At 40.7% G+C, this 5,561-nt stretch overlaps 1 pseudogene; it reads left to right on the top strand.

Moving 5' to 3' along the window:
* The first annotated feature begins 1,910 nt into the window (after positions 1-1,910).
* On the top strand, positions 1,911-2,747 carry LOC102823163 (annotated as a pseudogene).
* The last annotated feature ends 2,814 nt before the right edge of the window (positions 2,748-5,561 follow it).

The following is a 5,561-nucleotide window of genomic DNA, read 5'->3' as shown; positions in this document are numbered from 1 at the left end:
CAAGTGCAGCTTTTAAACCATTGAATAAACTTGGATCTGTTCTTGTATTAACTGCAAACGAAACCAAACCCACTTTCATAGAGTTAATTCTAACTCTTAGGGACCTTGTATGGGGTTTCTGAGACTGTAATTCTTTATGGGAGAGGGTGGTGGCTCTGTTGGATAAGCACTGGATGGCAAATCACAGGTCAGTGGTTCAAGCCTTCCAGACACTCCACAGTAAAAAGATGAGGCTTTCTGCTCCTGCAAAGGTTTACAGCCTCAGAAATGCCATACACGATCGCTAGGATTTGAACCTACTCAACAACACTTAGCAGCAAAGACAACAACAAATCTTTATGATCTTTCTCCCTCCGAGTAGCTGGTGGGTTTGAACTGCCAACTTTACATTTAGCAGTTCAGTGCTTAGCCTACAGCTTCACTAGGGCTCCTTTCTTGCATTAAAGTAAGGCAAAATAAGAACTGTATGCTCCTGTTCTGGGTTAGCCGCAAAGTAGGCTTAAAAATACACTTAGGAACAGGTTTTGTTGGAACCTGGGACTGCCTGTATTTACATTCAATGTCATTATGACAGAAGCCGTTTGATTATATTACAGAGAGATGATTAATATCTGACAGGGATTAAAGATTGCATTGCAGTGGGTAGGCCTCTTGTCTGAGCTGTCATTTTACTGATTACAAAGACATGCAAATTATATAAACAGAAAAATGATTTTCTTTTATGCTAATTTTGGCTCAGCCCACCTGAGCATTAACTCATTTCCAATTAACTGGTAAAAGGTGGATTATAATACATTTTACTAAGGTAGACTTCTGCCTTGTCAGCCCACCCACTCTTTCATCAAAAGCAGTTGTATTAAATTCATACTTTGGCCTTAGTTCTCATCCCATTTTGTATTTGGGTTTTTAGCTGGTGTTTCTTCATTCCTAAAAAGATAAAATTAAAGCAAATAACACAAGCTTTAGGAATTTTGGAGATGTAAAATTATTGGACTATCTTGGTGGTACATATGGTTAAGTGGCTTATAACTGAAAGTTTAGCAGTTCGAACCCACTTGGTCATCTGGTTCCAAAAGGTTATAGCCCTGAAAACCCCATGGGGCGCGACTCTCCTTTGCACTCTGTAACACATAGGGTCACTCCACGTTGGATAGACATGACCAAGGAATTTGGGGGGGGGGAGGGGTCACATCATTTGAGTAGGGTAGATTTATCCTTCATAACAAATTGATGAAATAAAAATGAAATTCTTGGCAATTTGATTATTATAATATTTGTTATTTCCTAGACTAGTGCTTATTTGCAAGGATTATTTAACATGTAATGTTAATGCAATAGGGAAGAGTTGTGACTCTATGGGATAAGCCCTGGATTATGAACCACAAGGTCAGCTGTTCTAGCCCACCAGCTGCTCTGTGGGAGAATGATGAGGTTTTCTGCTCTGGCAAAGATGTATAGCCTCAGAGCCCTATACAGGGTTGCTATGAGTCAGTCCCAACTTGAAGACACTTAACAACAACAAAAGTAATGAATTCGAAAAGGGAAACCATTTTTTATTTATTTCCACTAGAGCAAAATGGAAAAGAGAGTTATCACAAATACCAACTTTAATTAATTGGTAGTAATTTTCTTATGTGCCAAGCCCATACAGAGAAGGAAAGATTCGTCTGATCATTTGGTGATATCTGCTAGGGACAGGTAAGTGACCTGTCATAACACTAGAATTTCCACTCTTCTTTTAGGCTGTCAGCTTCTTAAGAACAAACATTGTGGCTCCTTGGTGGGTGGAGGCGGCCACCATAGTGGTTCCTCCTGGCCCTGTTAATGTTGGGGCCAGACCCCGAGAGGATGGTGCCCTAGAGCCCAGCCATAGTGGGGTAGGGGTGGGAGGGGATAGGGTAGGGAATGGCATGTCGGAGGTAACCTGGAGTCTGTGCAACGATGAGGTGCCAGTTTTAGGAGAGGTGCCAACTCCGACTCTTGGGGCCAGCTGGTGGAGGCTATAGACAAGTATCAGATATTAGCAAGACATCTACAAAAAGAGGCCCACGCTCAACACAATAATTCTGAATTCACAGAAGAACAAAAGAAAAACATAGGCAAAATTGCCACATGCTTGAAGTGCAGCTTTACCGTCCACACAGTCCCAAGAGGAATTTAAATTGGAGGATCTGAAGAAGCTAGAACCAATCCTAAAGAATATTCTTCATATAATATATATAATACATATAATAAAGAACTCCCATTTGATGTTCAGCCTATCCCATTAAGAAGAATTTTAGCTCCTGGTGAAGAAGAGAATTTGGCATTTGATGAAGAGGATGAAGATGGTGGTTCTGGATCAGGGTCTTCTGATTCTTGTCCTGCTAGAGTTCCTGGCACTGTATTACCACGCTTGCCATCAGAACCAGAAATGACATTACTCACCATCAGAATTGAAAAAAATTGGTCAGAAAGATGCCGGGTAATGCATCAATCCTTATATCACAGTTAGTATAAAGGATCTGAATGCAATAGATTTAACTCCTGTGCAAGATACTATTGTGGCTTCAAGAAAAAGAAGATACATACGTTCATTTTAATGTGGACATTGAGTTGCAGAAGCATGATGAAAAATTATCTAAAGGTACAGCTATATTCTTTGAATTTAAATACTACAACCCTAAAAAAAGTTTACCAGCACCAAGTGCTTTGCTTTCATCGAGATGGATTAAATGAAACCTGGGCCAATTGTAATAGAACTTTAAGTGATACACATAAAGTGTTAGTATTCATTTAATATGGTGACTAGTATGACTTCCTTCCATGTTCCCCTTATCCAGCAGCTTGTTTGGAAGTGATCCATCACCAAAGTTATTTTAAGCAATGGCCTTTCTATTGTGGTTACAGATACAAGAAACCCACTGACTTTAACAGAAAGAAACCACTTTATCTTCATCTACATCAAACTTTACGCAAGAAATGATCCTGGCATGAATACCCTGGAACGTCTGTGAATTTTAGCACTCAATAGAAACCATCATAGCTCTGTAGAATCTGCACCTGTCACCAGGCCAGAAGTGAGCCCTACCAATGCCAGTGGGCCAGAACCAGCCCACCATAGCACAACTGTGCCACAGAATTTCAAGTCCAGCGCATCACTGACATGTAAGACTCCTTTGGATATGGACTTATTGTAGACTTTGAAACATGTTTTTACTTTCCTATTAAAAGAAAAGAAAGAACAAACATTGTACGTGGCTCCTTTTTGTACACCCAGTTCCAGGTAAACTGCAGCTGTTCCATGTTAATTTTTGAGAGGAGTCCTTCAGCCTGATGACTTGGGTCCAGAATCAAGCTGTCTCAGTTTAAAGGCCACCTCTGTCACTTGCTAGCTAAGTGACCCTTGTAAGGTTTTAATCTATTTGTGAGTAAGTTTTCTCTTTTATGGGAGAGAAAATGAGTTCTTAACTCATAAGGCTATATATTTGTTGGTAAGTTCTGACTCATAGAAACTCTGTCTAGTGTTTATGAGGAGCAGGTGGCGACTTTGAATCATCAACCTTTTGGTTAGCAGAGTTGGTCCTGATTCACAGCTAACCTTTTTAGGATTTCCATGACGGTAAATCTCTACAGGAGTAGAGAACCTCATCTTTCTCCCATGGAGTGGCTGGTAGATTTGAACTGATGATCTTGTGATTAGCAGCCCAGCTCATAATCCACTACTCTCCCAGGGCACCTTATGTCTATATATGTTGTTGTGTGTCATCTAGTTGGCTCCGACTCATAGAGACCATATATAGGGTTTCCGAAGAACAGCTGGCAAGTTTGAACTATCAACTTTGCAGTTCAAACCGACCTTGAGATTGAGTGCTTCTCCAATGGTGCCATATAATGGGGGTCAAATGAGTTGAACCCCATCAGCAAATGAAAGTTTTGAAAGCTTTACTTCATTCCTGTCACCATGATCATCTCTACACTGGTAGTGGTAGTGGCAGTGTGCCGTGGGGTCGGTTCCGACTCATAGCAACCCTGTGCAGGGTTTCTGAGGTTGTAAATCTTTACAGAAGCAGAAAGCCTCATCTTTCTCCCGCAGAACCACTGGTAGTTTCAAACTGCTGACCTTGAGGTTGGCAGCCTGACTGGTAAGCACTACGCTACCAGAGCACCTTTCTCTACACTGAGTAGGCAGCTATTTCCCAATCTTATTTTGAGTTCCTTCCAACCTGATGGATTCATCCTCTGGCACTATATCTGACAGTATTCTGGTGTGATTCATAATGTTTTAGTCTTCTGGCACTATATCTGACAAGAAAATTTATAAGGTTTCAGTGACTAACCATTCAGAAGTCATCTGACTCTCCTTCTTTCTAGTCTGTCTTAGTCTGGAACTTCCACTGAAACCTTAGCACGTTGGGAGACTCGGTTAGTATTCAAATCATTCATAGTCTAGCTTCTAGCATCAGAGCAACATGCAAGTCACCACACTGAGACAGACAGTCAGATGAATGGTGGCTGACGGAGAGATGAATGGTGGTAGCTCTGGAAAAAAAAAAAAAAATCCTGAGTAGGTATAAAGTCACCTGATCACTCTGGCCTTGGCTTCAAAGACAATTTCCCTATTAAAGATTCCTATGCATTGATTTTTCACCTGGACTCAGAGATTCATTGGCATAGGTGATGTTTGAAATCAAGCTACAAGCATTTGAGTAGGAAACAGTCTTTAGAGTTTAGTTTGCTGGTTCAGTTTTGGACTTTAACAAGTACTCTTCACAGTGTTGTGTACATCAGAATCACGTGGGGATCTTACATATTAATTCAGAAGAGATGAGGTCTACGAACCTGTGTTTCTTAAATGTCTCCAAGTAATGCTGATGCTGGTAGAACAAGGACCACAATGTAAGTTTGAAGTTAAGCTGGGCTTCTTCAGGCTGATTTCAACAGATGCCTTTCTTTAAAATTTTCTAGGGAGGTGGTTAAAATACATAGACAAGAAGAGTTGTTTGTCAGTGGATTTGACGTGGGACTAGGGAAATTTGTCTACTTAACAAACATCTAGATAATTCAGTTACCATTGTGGTGCTGTGGGATAATGCACTGGACCGTAAAGCCAATTTGAACTGCAAAGTCAGCAGTTCAAATTCACCAGCAGCTCCTTGGAAGCCCTATACAGGAATGCTATGAGTCAGAACCAACTCAATGACACTTACCAACAACAACAACAGTGTAGGTTGTGGGTCCCTAACAAAGCAGTGTTTGCCCAACTTGTCCAACCATTAGAATCACCTATGGGTTAATAGAAATGGATGCCTTAGCTCCTCCCATTGAAGATTTGGACTTAGCTTTGATTTTGATTTTTTTTTTTTTCCTTCTTTTCATTTTGGTCTTCCCAACATACCAGTCTATCGGTTGGTGAGGTTAAAAAACTCATCCAACAGCAAAAATTGTAAACTGGAGTCCTGATTATAAATGTAGATTGATGGAGAAGAGCCAGAGTAGGGGCAACAGAGTTAACAAAAGCCTGAAAAGGAATTACGGAAGCATCACCAGGAGGGATCGATGGGAATGGACTTCGAATTCCC

The sequence above is a fragment of the Chrysochloris asiatica genome, unplaced genomic scaffold (assembly GCF_000296735.1).
Source record: "Chrysochloris asiatica unplaced genomic scaffold, ChrAsi1.0 scaffold00028, whole genome shotgun sequence".
NCBI classification, from domain to species: domain Eukaryota; kingdom Metazoa; phylum Chordata; class Mammalia; order Afrosoricida; family Chrysochloridae; genus Chrysochloris; species Chrysochloris asiatica.
Note: the sequence above shows the minus strand (reverse complement) of the source record. Positions and strands in the feature narration are given on the sequence as shown.